This window comes from Sceloporus occidentalis, unplaced genomic scaffold, assembly GCF_023333645.1.
Source record: "Sceloporus occidentalis isolate IW3139 unplaced genomic scaffold, rSceOcc1.0.p SCAF_15, whole genome shotgun sequence".
Lineage (NCBI taxonomy): Eukaryota > Metazoa > Chordata > Lepidosauria > Squamata > Phrynosomatidae > Sceloporus > Sceloporus occidentalis.
The window spans coordinates 16,337,464-16,354,436 of record NW_028316995.1 but is presented as its reverse complement, the minus strand read 5'-3'; positions in this window follow the sequence as shown (position 1 = coordinate 16,354,436).

The window sequence follows — 16,973 nt, the reverse complement described above, 5'->3', positions numbered from 1 at the left end:
CACGCAGATAGACGTGCGGAATCATTACACAGAACAGATCTTGCATCTTCACGAACCAACATACTGGTGCCTTTTAATGATAGAAACAGGCGGAGATGCACATCTATAAGTTTTGCACCAAATATAAAGCCAGGCTCCCTGGCTACTTGGTTCTCCTTCTGGATGATTATTGCTTTTGACTTAGTTTGTCCACAGTGCTGCCTTCCCTGGTGCTGAAATTGACTTCTGATTGCATTTACAGCATTAAAATATTCTTTGGAGATATTTAAAACACTGATCTGAGACCCTCTGGATTTTGCCAAGTGTTCTTTTAATCCTGCCACTGGGATTCTTCGGCTTCTGAGCCATTACAGATACATGTGATACCTAAATGTTCGTACCACACTAAATATAATTAAATATCTACAATGCATACATATAATAACATTCAGTGATAGCTTGGTGTTCAAATCGCAATTTAGCATAAACACTGAAGATTCATCATTGTCTTTTCAAGCATTCATGGAAAGATCAACCCTTCACAGACTTGACAAATTAATGCAAATTACCCTTTATACTTGCACCACAACTTTATGAAGCATGCACATTGTGATACCGACTTAGATCAAAGGCAGACACCTTCATCATTATTCCACAAAGAACATCTAGCCTGCTAGTGGGGGAGAAACAAAGATGACACGAAAGATCAGGACAGTGTGGATTGTGCAAATGTATTGTTACTTTTGTTTGCAAAGGTTACAGGGATTTCTATTGTTATTTGATAACTTCGATTTTTGCTTTATTATTCCTATTCAAATAAGTAATTTATTCAAATGCTAATACCCAAATGTCTAAATAAATGTCTGCATCACAACTAGATTAAGGCAATATCTAATTAATATGTAGTGGATACATTAACCATAAGAAATAGAAATGGTGTTTCAACAAACATTTGCAAAAAACATGCCTTCCGCCTTTCGCCACACACAGGCGGCCCAATGTGGACACCTGAAACATTGAGGGCATTTCTGGTCCAAAGTTTGAAAAGTGGTCTCATTGCCTTAACAACCAATAGATTGTTGAACTGGGGTAATCGTCATACCAAGATGACCTGTATAATGTTTATAACCAGTTTACATGACCTTTTAGTTCACTTAATGGGGACACAAAGTGAGCAGGCCCCATTGCTTAATGTCACCTTGACAGGCATGTTAAATCTTACTTGGTGCTTGACCTTGTTTAGGATAACCTAACGTCCAATATCAGGGTCTCATGATTCAGGGCCAAATTTTCAAGGTCACACATTCCGGAGAGCTGACTTCTTTATACTCTACGTTGATCGGATGATATCTAGGACTCCTAATAAGCTCCTAGTATGTTATGGTTGCTATCTCTGTTTGGATACAGGTGACTCAATTGTATCTTAAATAAAGACAAGTCAAGGTTTCCATAAGGACAGGTATTAGAGCCATTTAATGGTTAAATGTTTAAAGAATCTCATGGTCAACTCATTTAGAAGTTTCCCATGTATGTTAAAATAAAAATTGTCCTGAGAGATACAAAGGTAAGCCAAGTGTCAGGCCCTGATGACATTCACAAATGATTTCTTTAAGAGTAGTTCAGAAACAGACCATTTTAATTTTCTAGGTTTCAAGTTCAGTTCTGTTATTAGTACAGTTTCAGTTTCAGGCTGTGTTGCATTGTTTCTCGGTTTGATAGCGGGCACAGTTTTTCAGGATCAGTGGGGTGGAGAGAGCGAGATAACATAATGAAGTGTGATTGACTGGTCCATTAAATTTCATATTTGACCAGCTATAAATTCAAGTAAGCATTTTAATGCAAGGGTGCATTGAGTCTTTTTTTTAATTTTAGGTTTCATTAATTGTTGTGGGTTATTAAATTTAAGCACTTTAATGATATCTACTTTACCATTACAGACAGACATTTAATATTTTATTGCTATAGAGATCTGTGATACAAGTAAAGACGAAAGAAATGTTAGCAAGGATCACCTAACTGCTAGCTGTGTGCATACTTGCCAACTTGGGCCTTCCAGGGTATACTGACCTGGAGCTCTTATTTATACAGTAAATTCTTTTTTTTCACATTCTAAAATAGAAGTTATTTACCTAAACAAAGTACAAAGTTTAAATAGGAAAATAGTAGGTCATTATTTAATCTACAGAGACAGAGTTATATGATTATGTCAATCTGTGAAAACACTGCACCTGCTCTGAAAACAAATAGCCATAAATCAACAACTTGCCAAATTATGCTAATTATCTGCTTTTTATGAAAAGAAGAAAAAACTATTTGTTATTAACACTGAAATAAAAATGGTGCTTGTAGAACTGAGCACTTTCTCTTCTTATAATGCTTTACCCAGCTGCCCCAACAGTTTACCCTTCAACTGGTGCCTGAAAAGTCAAACAGGATATACGGCTCTAGAATGCAAGCAGGAAAGGACTGTTTGCATGTACATGGGGCATTTCCAAAATAAACGTACAAGGTGATTCAATTTGGAAAGCAATACTAAATAAACATTCAAAACAGAATTTCTAGTCCTTGAAAGAAATGAAATGAAGACTAATAATTATGTCCAGTCTGGGTCCATATTTTATGTAGCTTGGTAAAACAGCACATATAAAGAATTAATGCACAATATGACAGTCGTAACAGCTGTTACCATTCTTGACTAAGGAATCGTCAATTTCGTGGGCCTGGATTTCCAATACCATTATTATTATTATTAGTATTATTATTTATTGTTTTATATAGCGCCATCAAATTCCATAGCGATATACAATGGATAACCCCCAACCAAATAAACACATGGACACAAAACTGTTTGGGTAAAAATTGGCCACAGATTTTAACACAAACAACCATTAACACCATAAAGTCATTGCCAGAATTACCACCAAAAGTAATACAGAGTATACATTCCCCCATTGTTTTCCAATCATCCCCCTGACAATGGCACCCTGCTTCCCATACACATAACAACACCATTAACCCCAACAACAAAACCAATCGGGAAGCATACCGAGATGCACCTTTCCCACACCTGGTTATGAGCCACACCAGCTTGAAACCACCAACACCAACCAAACCAGAAACACACTATTTCCTATTAAACAACCATTATTCCACGCTATCTTACACTGACCAGCCCCGGCACTGTGACACTGATGAGAAGACCCTTGGTCACCCTACTAATAACATGGAGGGAGGGTTGGAGATTCAGGTAGGAAAAAGGGATTAAAAGTGACAGTCACAAAATTGAGGGACCTATTTATACAGGACCTCCTGAAGTCCCTTAACCAATGTCCCTAAACCCCATAATCCTAAAACAAACCTCTCACCCAGTCAAGGCCCCTTCCACTTAACTATGCTGTTCCATGGGCTATGTGACAATGGTTTGCATTTCATATTAGTGACATCACATACATTGTGTTGCAAAACATAGCAAGTAGAAAAGGGACATTACCCGGTCTCTGCACTCCCTAACAATGCCCATTGACAGCATGATCTCCTGTGCATACTTAAAGGGACCGGACATAATAGTATGTCCTCCGGCCTCAACTGAAAGAATTCTTGTAAGTTAAAAAGCTTCATTGTAATGTGCTCACTCGTTACCTCCTTTATAATGACTTGTCCCAATTTTATATTGATAAATCACCTCCGTATTCTCTTTTGATCATTCAGCAGCTAATACTGTAGCACATATTCATTCTTGTCTTTGCAAACTGAATTAGAATCATTTGCATGGACAGCATAAAGCTGATTTCCGGTAAGGAAGTAAAAGGCCATGTGTCTATTGCCTAAGGGTAACTTAATACTTGGGTATGCCTGGGTACCAGATGCTAATGTTTAAAAGTGAAAAGACTTGATAATTCTTCAGATATGAATTAAAACAAGAAAAGTTACAAAGTAAATGAGATTAAAAAAAAAAGGCAGGTCACAACTGCAGTAATACACCAAAGGAAACCCAAATCTTTCTAGAAGTTCCCATCCCCTTGCTATTATTATGTTGTCATGTTATCAAGTTGTCTGTATTGTCTGCCTCTGTGAAACGAGTGTATGTGTATTTAGGTGATATTAAACAGCAACCCTACTTCACAGGTACACGTGGCACTTCCTTTGTTTGCCGACCCACATAATTATACATAAACCCGCGGCTTTCAAGGGTAGCCATCTAAAAAAGAAAACTTAATCCCTTAATCTGTTAAAACATCTTTCGAATCACAATGATCCTGTAAACTAAATTTGAGCTTTCACTGATGGGATTGGATTAAACTCCAGTACGCCAAATAAAATGATCACACATTTACAGGATTTTGTCGGCTATTTCAGCCTTTTAAAACATTTTTCAAACTTCCCTAGATTAATCTTTGCTTCCTCGCCCAACAAGCAAATGCAACCACAGTATCCTTAGGGATGGATGGGTTTCTTCCATGTCTCAGTGGTGTCTGCAAAATTATATTCTGTATTTAAGGGTCATACTGCAGAAAATCACACAAAAGAGGTTTATTGTATTGAAAAATGAAATGGCTTTGGAAAATTACATCCTTTGAAGGTTATAAATAAACCTATACTCAAATTAGCTTAAAATTAGGCTTCTATATTGGTTCTACTCCCATGTTAATGTTGGTGGTCTAAATTTTTAAATATCACAATAGCCCAAGGGACAAATTACCTTCTGTCTCTAGCATGTCAGCACTTCCATGTCAATTATAAAAACAAACAAAAAAACCAAGCAAGATGTGTGATGACATGAAGGGTAAAGCCTGTAGACGTATTCATAGTATTCGTTTTTCAAAATCAGCGATATGACAATGAATGCCGTGGCCCCCCTGCAAGGCTTTTGGTGGAGGCCCAAGCACCTCCCTTAAAGTGCTGCTTAAGGGCCACCTGAATGGAAATGCACACAGGGGAAATGGGTCACCTTTAGTTGTGTGACCCCACACACTTACACTAGTGTGCTGGGTCATGTGACTTTAGATGGCCCCTGTTCTGACGCACGTATCTATATCAGGTAGGCCATTAGGCTTCATGGACTGCCTCTTTCCTCCAGCACAAAAATCTGATTAAATACGCAAAGTATCCCAGGGGAACATAAAGCCCCTTGATCCCCCCAGGTCACATATACACTGGCACACATAATTACACACTTACATTAACACACACAATAACACATACTTCCAATGACATACACCTACAAACATCCCCTTTTACACTTACACATACTCTAACACACTTATACACTCATGCTAACACACACATTTCATCTAACACACTCCCACTAACACACACTTACACATACACACTCATGCTAACACATAGACACTTAAATATACACATTCACTCTAACATACATACATAGATACTCATTCGCTCACCCCCAACTCCCTTACAGCTTTACCTTGCCCTCACTGAACTTTCCATCAGTGTCCATTTGTGTGTCAGCTGTAAATTTCCTGCTGTTCCTTTATCATTCTCAGTGGCTAATATGGTATTTATGTTAGTCATACTCATTCTAGTAGGATCGCAATACCTGATGGGAGGTACCATTTAAGACACTCAGAAATGTACTATAAATATTGTAGTATATATAACTTTTCCAAAATGTTACATTTTACTGGTTGGAACACTGAAAACTGATACACTGATGTAATAAAAATATCATAATTGTGATATCTGTGCAAGATCTGGCATTATATTCCATGCCACACGTAACTGACAATTAAGTGAATAAAACCCAATATGAGCTTTAACAGGATGGTTTTCCAAGTTCGTCAATCCTGCAATGGTTTTAGTACTCATCACTAATTAATAGTCTGGAATGCTAGACTTTGAAAAGCCCTGTTCTAATTATTCCATCTTGAAGCCTTTATAGATCTGTACATTGTGGTTTCTCATCAGGTAAACAGCCGCAAACCACAAAAACAGCATGTATGAGGATAATACAATTCTAGAATATGTGTAGACAAGACGCGTAAAGAGTGTGAGAAGCCCAAGCAAATGCTGTGTGTGTTGTTACCAAAGAATGTCCAGTAATTGTCCGTGGTGGGGTGACCACATTGACCATGTTTTCCATGACACATACATTCTCACATATTACTGACCAGATGTCCATCAGTTTATAAATCCCACATACTGCAGGGAAGCACTTTACATCTGGTCAGCATTATACCAGAATTTTAGGTGTACTGGAAAACATGGCCAATGCAGAGAACCAGGGTCCAGCGCTGAATTTATGCAGAACTGAAAAAAGGGGGATTCATACAGACATTCTGGAAAGAGGGTGTAATCTTGATGAAATAATGGCCTTTTATTTCTTGTAAAGCATTTCTTTGCTGTCTTTTGCCTTTCATATACTGTTCATATTTCACATGGTTCTGACCTGCCTATATGAAGAGCTGCCTTGTGCCATGTGCATACTTGGGGACCCAGAGACTTGGGGTGAAGTGCTGCTTCTGTGGATCTCTGGGACACTGTGGTCTTTCTCCAGGTTCCAGGAGCCAGACTAGGCCTCTCTCCCGAAGAAAGACAGTTCATGGTAGCCTGATCGGGGAAGTTCTCAGGTATGGGTACGTTTTCTTGAAAAATGGTTTATACAGTCACTCCCATTAAACAACATTTTGAAACCCTATAGACACACTATTATTCTCAATTAGGCACAAAGCATGTGTCTGACACCTTCTCTGTATGCTTAATATCTATAAATCTAATCTGCAGAACATTCGGAGCAAGAATAATCACTTAAGGTAAATGCACACAAGGTTATTCATTTCTAAACAAATGCTTAGAGAAAATCCCAATACTGTTTTCCTAATTTTTCACATTTTCATATATTCGAATCTTTGATTTTTCCAAGGTGCAGCTGCATGTTTGACAAAGCGTTGAATCCACCACAAAATTTGGTTTTAAACACTTTTTAATCATATTGTTGTTAGATGTTGTATAAACCAATGTGCGTGTGCAGCATGTAATGGGTGATGTGACTATTGTTATTATCCTTTTTTTTAAAAAATTTACGAATTTATACCACTATGTTTAGATCTACCAGAACCATTAATACACAACATAACTGCATGAACTGAAAGATAGCAATATATATTTACAAAGCAAATACACACGTATTGTATTGTAATACAGTAACCTTGCATGTGAGACTGAAAGAAAACATCAATCGTTTGTTTACTGAACAGCTCCTGCGACTACACTTTCCTTCTTTCTTTTTTCCCCAAGTGGCTGGAGTGGGGGGCAGCTTTTCCCATAGACTGTTCTGATCTAATGATCTGGGGCCATTGCCTGAAGCTACAGTAAAAAGGGGTCTACGAAGAATTACCAAAAACGAATCCTTTCAGTCCCCAGGCTGAATGCTGCTAGCCCCCCCCCTTTGACAGAGGATAACATTAGCAAGGGTTATTTTTGGGGTGCTTATTGTGATGATTAAACAGGCTACATTTATCAGACCAATCTACCAGGCTTCTGTTCTTTTTTATCTCCAGCCCTCTTTTTTTCATACTTATGTGTTTGTTAAAAGGGGGAACCCCCACCAATTGTATTTTCTGATCACAAGCTTTTAACAATACAAGGGCATGAATTCTCAATCAGGTCTTTTTGTGCCTCCTTCAAATCATTATGTTTCTTTGTTCGAGACACACTGTATGTTGCCAATTGTTCCAAAGGTTCTGGCCCTGACCCCATTTCTCTCATTGTCATCTCCACCTCTTGTGTCTAAGGCTACAGCAGCATCTCTTTACTAATTAATTTCATCTACAATATAATATTTAATTTACTAATTGGCTAGATCAATGTATAGGTAAAAACTGGTGCTCTACAAAACAGAACACCTTGCCATTTCTGAAATAAGCTAACGTGGAGCAAATTTAGAAGAGAAGTGGAAACTATGGAGGACATGGAGATGCTGCTGAAATTTCAGACCAGAAGCATTTATAGAGTTGGCTTCATACAGTCTGTCTGTCACCAATAAGTATAACGATTTGAAAGCGACGTTAAAAGAATCTGCAGAGCTTATCGGAAATTTAAACACAGAATTAGATATTTCAAGTGAAAGGGCTCAGGATGCTGTAACCGAGTTTGAAAAGTCACAAAAATAGTTGAACCACCAGAGTTCCGCCCAGAGTGTGCTCATTGCTTTACATAATGATCTATCTGCAAGAAGGAGGTACAGGATGCAGACAAAGTTATTGTGAGCCTGAAAGATGAAGTGGAGCTACTTATCTATCCATCAATAACCAATGAAGCCATTAGCTGCCCAAAATAGCCTTGCGCCCCCTGGACTCCAGCGACCCAACCGCCGCCTCCCAGGTAACACCTTGTCTGAAACTGTTAGCCCCCCCAACAACATCCTAGGCAGCTATCAGTCATGGAGTGTATGAGAGGCTTCCCTCCTTTGGAGTCCAGGTGCCAAAGCTTCGCTCCCCTGTTTACAGGTGACAATAACAACCTAAACATCAACCTCTCTTTTTGAACCTGAACCAAAGTATAAATAATGCTCTACCTTCCTACCTAAAAGTTAGGTGAAGAAATAAGAAAGGATTTGCCAAACTTGGGGTATGAATCCCCAATATTTACCTGTTTTTTAATAGTATTCGTTGAATTCTTGCTTTGCTTTGTTAAAAGTTATTATGTATTATACACACTAAAATATGTTTCAAATACTTGATTAATTGAATAATATATGTATATATTGTTATGACCAGGGGTCGATAAATTTGGTTTGGATCTAGGTGCCAGCCAAAAAATGTAGGAGACAGTTTTTTCCCAGTCATGTTTTTTTTCATTTATGTAATGTTTTGGTCATATGTCCCATCCCTCTTCTAAGTTGATGCTCCACCATCAGAAATCTCATTATTATGAAATATTCTATATATCATACTTAAGAATTATGTCCCATTCTAAAGATAATATATGTAATAAATAGTAGAAAACCATTTTAATAAAGTATTTATCAATACATTAAATATTTGGCAAATATTTATTTTGCCAAATCATAATTCATTTAATAAAGAATTGATCAATTAGTGAAAACATGAATAAACAGATAAATTGATGCATTACATTTTCACTAAATCAAGTTAATTTGTAATTTCTAAATATTAAGTTGTGAAATAAATTGTAACTTACGCATACACATTGTAACATTATACAGTAACATACACACACATGCTAACATCATATGGCCACCAACACCTTAGTCACACACACTAACACTATATGATCATTCTAACACCATACACTAATACAAACAGTAGATGCTGACATACACTTACACTACTGCCATGTAGTAACACACACTCTTAACACATGCATACAATATTCAACAACATACACACACATACACTACCCCCCCTCCTCTTACTTGCTCTGACCTGTGCTAGCTGCCTGCCACTGCCTCTTTATCACCGAGGGATCGCATAAAACAAAAACCTTGGTGAAAGAGGGCCTGTGCCGGCACCCCAGTACCAAACATAACTACTGGGCGTCAGGAAGTGTTTCTAGTCCCCAGAAACTTGTTCACTTGTAGTCATGTAAAGCATTTCAAATCTCTGTCATCACTACGCATTATCACTACCCAAACCTTTTGAGCTTCTTCAGGAGAAAGAGCTAAACTGGCCCAGCCCCAGAATAATGCTAAGTTAAAGAACTACTCAAGACCTATTTTCATGTCAAGTGCTTATTGGATTCGGGTTTGCACGGACTCCGACTTATTTTGCTAAATTCCAATCATGCACTCATCCTTAGTTGCATCAATTTGAATGCAATAAAGTGCATTGGAGTCCATGCCGAATGGACCCAGTGGTGGATTCAGAGCTTGATTCTACTTTAATTGTAGTTATTCAACAGAACTATTCTATGGTGCTTTCCTATGTACCACAACATAAGCTTTGCTGTAGCTTTTAAATCCCCTTGTGTCAATTTTTAGGTCAGCTTGACATAGGTTAGATAGTATTGAATCATGGTGTTTGTTCTCATGCTTAATATTTGGGTCAAGTTTGTGGTTTAATGTACAATCTACAACACAAACAAATACCATCTGTACAGCTAAACTGACTTGATACTTTTTTATTATAGAAAAATAAATGTCCTAAACTACAAAGAACACTATAGTCAAAGTAATTAAGCATTATTAAAAAACAACTATGATTTCTATTTTTTTGTTAAAAATGATGTATTAGAAAAGTGTAGCAGCTATACTGTATATACAAATGCACTGGCATATTCTAGTCTAAGCAGACTGGGCCTTGGCCCAGAACTGCAGGTCGAGAAGGGACTAACCGGGACAGAGCATGTGACATGAGCATTAAGGATGGTGACTGTGAAGGGGATGGCTAGCGGTGTTGTCCTGGTTCAAGCCTAGGGTAACGGACAACTTGAATACATAGCTGGATGTATATCTGGTTGTCAGTGTATTATTGGTCTAAAGAAGTTTGTGACCTTTTTTAAGAGACCACCATTCATGGTGTAAAAATTCAGAGTCACGTACGGTTTCAAGATGTCAGAGATCAATTCTACAGATGTGATCATCAATACACATTGAGACAGGTGTGCACATTGGGAGATTTTCCTGATTCTAAAACAAAAATGTTGATACCATCATGTAACTATCCAATTCTTACAAACCCTAGATATCAACGCTATGGAATTTGATGGCTCTATATAAAACAATAAATAATAATAATAATAATATGTGCTGACATTCTGTTTCATGTATTATTTGCATTTTGTAAATCACCCTATAGAAGCATAGAGTTTGTTGGGATATGATCGTTGATCTTCCCTTATGTTCAGGAAAGGCTGGTGGATATCTAATGCATGCTTAAAAACCTCTACTATTTCTGCTACGGGGCTATTCAACAGCAACAGTTAAATGTGCATCATATCGCCCAACATTCCTGGTTTTCTACGGGACTGTCACGATTTCCTGGCACTGTCCCATTGTTCTGGAGCATGAGCCGGTTGGGGAAGTTCTCTGATCACAACCAACCGAACAGGAAGGTGAACAAAAAATTGTGCTGCTGCAGACATCCTTTGCATCTCCCAAATAGCTTCCCAGTGCACGTGTCGCTAGCTGGCTAGTCGGGTATGGTGGGCTAGTGGCCAGTCTCACCCACTTCTAGGGGCGAACACCGCCCCTCCTACTGATTGTTGGGGAGTATGTGCTTAAAAATAGAAAAATACTTGTTTATTTGGGAAATAATTTGCCTCCATCTGAATGTAGCTTCGCTGTGTGATTATGGTCTACCTTTATGCAGTAATATGCTGTTTTAGGCTTCAGTGAAATATACATACTTTAAAAACCAAAAAAAAAAAATGTGTTATCTAAATACATCACCCATACTCTAAACCAAATCTTTCTCTCCTCAGTCCTTCTGCATAATGAAATGTAGACGCAAGCAATGAATCAACAAACTCCAGCTAATTGCTTTAATGATTACAATTAGATGCATTACAGTTGGAGCAGTAATAGACCATGCATTGTTCACTCTGTTACATCAACTTTTTTGGCAAAAATCAAGGATAAACAAGCCCCTTTCTTGCATCTATAATACTTACTAAGGAAATAAAATAAAAAACTGAAACATTTTATGTAAAGTAGGTTTAGAAGATCTGTATGTTATAAATGCAGCATAAGGATAGTTCGTGTATAGGAAATTCAGGGTAAGGTATACATAAAAGAACAGTAAGATCCCATAAAATAACTTATTTAATACATCTTATGCCATGTCTATGTTTTCGTACACAGGCTTCATCACCAATTCTTCATTTACATACAGTTTATTTTCCTACACCCGGGTCATTCAGGTGTCCAAACTTAGGGTGGCCCAGAAGGTATATTTTCTGCTCATGGTTATAATATTCAGCAGGTTATAATATTCAAGCAAGGATGACAACATGCTCCCGAGTAGGAAGATCCTGGTAAGCACACGAGTTTCTGTAATCTAGCTACATTTACATACATTTACATAAGGGATACTTGTTAATGTGCTCCACACCTTAGTATGTATAGGACATTTAGTATGGAGAAATGAAACCTCTGCAACACTAATTATTGCTCCAAAACCAGGTTAGGAGGTATTCTTTGTTTTATAATACCAGCTGTAGGTTTGTTATAGTCATTTATTTCCTGGTTGTATCCTCCTGTAAAGTCAGAGGAGTTCGTTAGGTGTCTTCCAAGCATAGAGAAGGGAAGTAAGACCTCAGCTTCAGCTTCAGATTGAGTGGATTGAGCTTCATTGAGTGGATAGAAGGTGTAGCCCAACCGCAATATCTCAACTGATGCTATTTGATACACAGCATGGTTCCCTTTATAAGAAGCAGCAAATATGTAAATAAAGGGTAAACCTTTGTTTGAAGGCCAGTGAACCAAGATGGGGAGGAAGGTTTGTGTTATTTGTAACTTGGTTACGTGTTTAATATTATTACTTCCTGATTGCATAAAAACTTGAACGTTACTCTAGTAATGTACATTAGTGCAGCATTGCTTCCTCATCGTCTTATTCAAGACCGAAGATACAACAGCATGACTTACCTATCGTGTGTCTTTATTGTGATGTCTCCACCTAGACTCCTAGTGAAGAAGAACAAGTTTTTCTTTTGGAAAAGAAAAAATAGATTATAAAATATAGCTTTTTCATAAATAAACGTGTCTCGTATAATTTAACATGCAATCTTTTTGTATTTAAATCAATTTCCCATAGCATTATAAGACAGCAAATAAGATCGCACCAGTTGAGATGGTATGGTGGTAAATTATGGGGTAAGTGCAGGTTATGTGTATGATGTTTTCATCAGCCAAATGAAATAAGAGGTATTTACCAGTTTACCAATGTCAAGGAATGTAAAGCGACAAGATTCCTGTTTGTAAGCGTGTGAGCAGGGCTCTCTGTACCCTATATTTTGGTTTCTCTTTGTCTTTCTAAATTACTTTTGCAAACTGTGTAGTTCTACCTGTTGGTGTATCAAAAATATATGTGATGATAATAATTATAATAATAAAGAATACATCTAAACATAAACTCTAAGCATATAGCATGAGTGCAGTGGGAAATCAAAGTGAAGATGAGATTGTAAATAAAAAATAAATAAGCCCATAAAAATAAAAGTCCTCATTCAGTGATGGCTGATGCTATATTAATGTAAGTGGCCAGTTAATGTGAGTGCTGGATTGGGGGAATGTATCATGTGTGCTTAATTGAAAGCTTAAAAATATAAATATTTTGATGAGTTGTGGTTGATGCAAAATTAAGGATACGCATTTTTACACTGGATGCAATTGTTTTAAAAACACATACTTTTAGACTCTACACTGTAAAGGTTTTTGCATTTAACTAACAGCACTTTCCACAAATACCCTTTATATCAAGGTTCAATAAAGAGAGAACCAGACTGATAAACTCTGCTCTCACAATATGTCAATGAGGTCATCATTCAGTGCCACTTCCTAATATGGAAGGGAATTTCTTAAATACAAACAAGTACTTTATTTATATTATTAAACATGAACATTTCAGGAATGTTTTATATTAGGCTTTTGCAAACTCAATTTCTTCAGTGTATTTCTGAGCAATGTGCCTGCCCAACAGCCAAATATTTAATTTGATTTCCTCTTGCTTATTGAAAAGTATTAAAAGAATCTTTGAGTTTCCAAGTAGGATTGTACTGTAAACCACTATGCACTGGTCTAGCAACAAAAAGTATAACAAGAAGTATAAATACCTTCAATGGAAACTGATCAGCCGGTATCCATGTACTGGGCCTGGCTGGGCCCTCTTTCCTCGGCCTCGTGCATTGAAGTGGATGCGCGATTCGTGGTGCCCAGCAGCCAATGCCCTCGGTGGCATCACATAACCTGCATTATGTGACCCCGCAGAAGTAGGGAGGAAACTACACAGCACTGCAGTGTAATCAGGTAAGAGGGGGAGGGAGTTGTGTGTATAATCTTTGTGATTGCATAGTGTTAGTCCGTGTATGTGTAAGGTGTTAGTCTGTGTGTATGTAGTGTTTGTGTGTGTGTATGATGTCAGTCTCTATGAGTGTATCGTGTTAATCTGTGTTTGTGCATAGTGTCAGTCTGTGTGTGCACATAGTGTTTCTGTGTGCATAGTGTGCAGTCCAGGTCAGAAGGGCCCTTTCTAAATTATTTTGAACAGGTACGAAGAGACAGGAACAAGTGGACTCAGGGGTCGCCCCGGGCCTCCGAGAGTTGCAGTTGTGACTGCTGCATCCCCTGTAGTTATGCCCTTGAAGTGTGTAAGTTATTGTACCATGTTAGTGTTGGTACGCATATGATAGTAGCATGTGTGTTTCTGTTTCTGTATGGTGTTAGTATGTAGTATGTGTATGGTTTTAGCATGAGTGTGTATGTCTATAAGTATTTGGTATAAGCATTTGTATGTGTGTCAGTGCTAGCAAGAGTGTGTTAGTATTTTGTGTCAGTGTATAGTGTTATTATGAGTGTGTGTGTCAGGGGTGGGTTGTTGGGTGGGGCATAGGGGCCCAGGATTTAAGAGCACATCTATTGACTCCAAATCTCACTTTCCAAAAGTCAAACTCTGCATTAAGCATACTGAAAAGGCAGAAGTTACATCATATTGCATGTGCATTTCAATTGAGGTACAATGTATCTGTCACAGATTGTAACTGCTGAAGGATGGCTGTAATCTCCAACCCTGCCACTAGAGGAGAATATATTGGAAGTACTTGAAAACTGTGCGTCCATGAGAAGATTCCTGGTGGTGTTGTCTACCTGTGTCAGGAAGCATGAACAATGTTTCCAAGTGAAAGATGTGACTGCTTAAGCTGTCAATCTGTGACAGCAACATACTCCCATTGATTTCTTTGAAGTACTTTTCTGCCACTGATTGACAGCTTAATTGTCCAATCAGTGATCTGAAGATTTTGGGTCATGGAGGAAGAAAGATTTGCAGCATGTTTGCAAAATCTGTGTCAGGTATGTGTTTTTTCTTATTTTGGAGAGTGCATATTATTCACCGGGGGGTGGGGTTACTCACCGAGTACCGTTTTTGCTCGATTTTAAGACGACCCTCCAAAATTTGAATATTCATTTAGGAAAAATGAAAAAGCCTGAATATAAGATTACCCTATAGGGAAAAAGTTTTACTAGTAAATATTAATTCACACATAAACTATTTTTTCATATTTAATAAAAACTATAATTAAGAAAAATGCATTTTTTGTTTTTATTTCCTTTTATTTGCCACATTGCCCCCCCCCGTTATACACATCTGCCCCCAGGCTTTCCACTCTGCCCCTCAGATATGCCTTATACTCCCTATATGCGACTCTGCCTTCCAGATAAGTATTTTACCCCCTATTTGCCACTCTGCCCTCCAGATATGCCTTATACCTCCCTATATGCCATTCTGCTTCCCTGATATCCCACTCTGCCAACAGAAATGCCTTATAACCCCCTTATATGCCACTCTGCCCCTCGGACATGCCTTATACCGCTCTGTAGCGCTACAAGGGATCCTTGCACGCAGACAACCTCCACTTCTGCCCGGCACTTCCGCGGGGGCTTCTATGATGGAGGTTGCCAGAGAGGAGGATCCAGGTCTCCTGCAGCGCTGCGGGGATCTGAATCTTAGTCTTATAGTCAGACCTCTATTTGAGTATAAGACAAGGGGTATTTTTTCCGAGCATTTGCAAATTTGAGCAAATAAGGTACTTTAACATGCATTCTTCTATAGTAGGGATGTCAGGGGCATTAGACTGTCTCTTTAACTTGACACATGAGATCTCTGTTTCACACAACAAAACATTTTATCAAGTAAAATTAGGCATGGGAACATTGTCTCAGACATCTCAACTGTTTCTGATTAGGAGGGACAATCTTTTTTGGCAAACCCATCAGCCTCTTTTTCCTATTAATACCCCTCTTTTCTATGCTTTCAGAATGTTTGCTTTGTGTGGATTTATCACTGTGTTGAATAGACCTTAAAGTTACAATTATGAGAAGCCAATATACAGTGCTGTGAAAAGGTATTTGTACCCTTCCCAATTACTTCTACTTAAATGTCTCAGATGACCCAACTAATTTTAATATAAGGCAAAGAAAACATGAGTAACCACAAAATGCAGCTTTTAATGATGATCTTTTTTATTGTAAGTAAAGGGTAAATCAAAACTTATATGACCAGTATGAAAAAATTGCCCTCCTACACCTTAAAACTGATTGTGCCATCCTCGGTGGCAACAACTGCAATCAACCATTTGCGATAACTGGCAATGAGTCTTTTACATTGCTGTGGAGAAAATTAAGCCCACTGTTCTTGGCAGATTTTTTTTACTCAACCACATTTGTGGGGGTTTGAGCATGAACTATATGCTACAGCATCTTAATCGGATTTGGAGTCAGGTCTCCAAAACCATCATTTTGTTTCTTTTAAACAATTCAAAGGTGGACTTGCTTGTGTGCTTCAGATCATTGTCCTGCTGCATAACCAAACTGCGCTTGACCTTTAGGTCACGAACTGATGTTCGGATATTTTCCTTCAGTATTTTCGTTTAGGGAGCAGAATTCATGGTTCCATCAATTATGGCATGTCGCCCAGGTCCCAAAACACTACCACCACCACATTTGACTGTTGGTATGATGCTCTTATTGTGGAATGCTGTGTTGGCTTTCCACCATGTTTTATGGGACCCAAAAATTTTAATTCTTTACTCATCAGTCTTAGAATATTATCCCAAAACTCTTGCGGGTCATCAAGTTGCTTTTGTCAAATGTGAGACAAACCTTTGTGTTTTTTGGTCAGCAGTAGTTTCTCCTTACAACTCATAGATGCTATCTTTGTACTCTTTCTTATTGTGGAATCTTGAACACTGAGGCAAGTGAGGCCTGCATTTCTTTGCATGTTAGTCTGGGTAATTTTGTGACCTCCTGGAGTCGTTGATGCACTGTTGGAGGAATTTTGGAATTCCACTGCTGGGAAGGT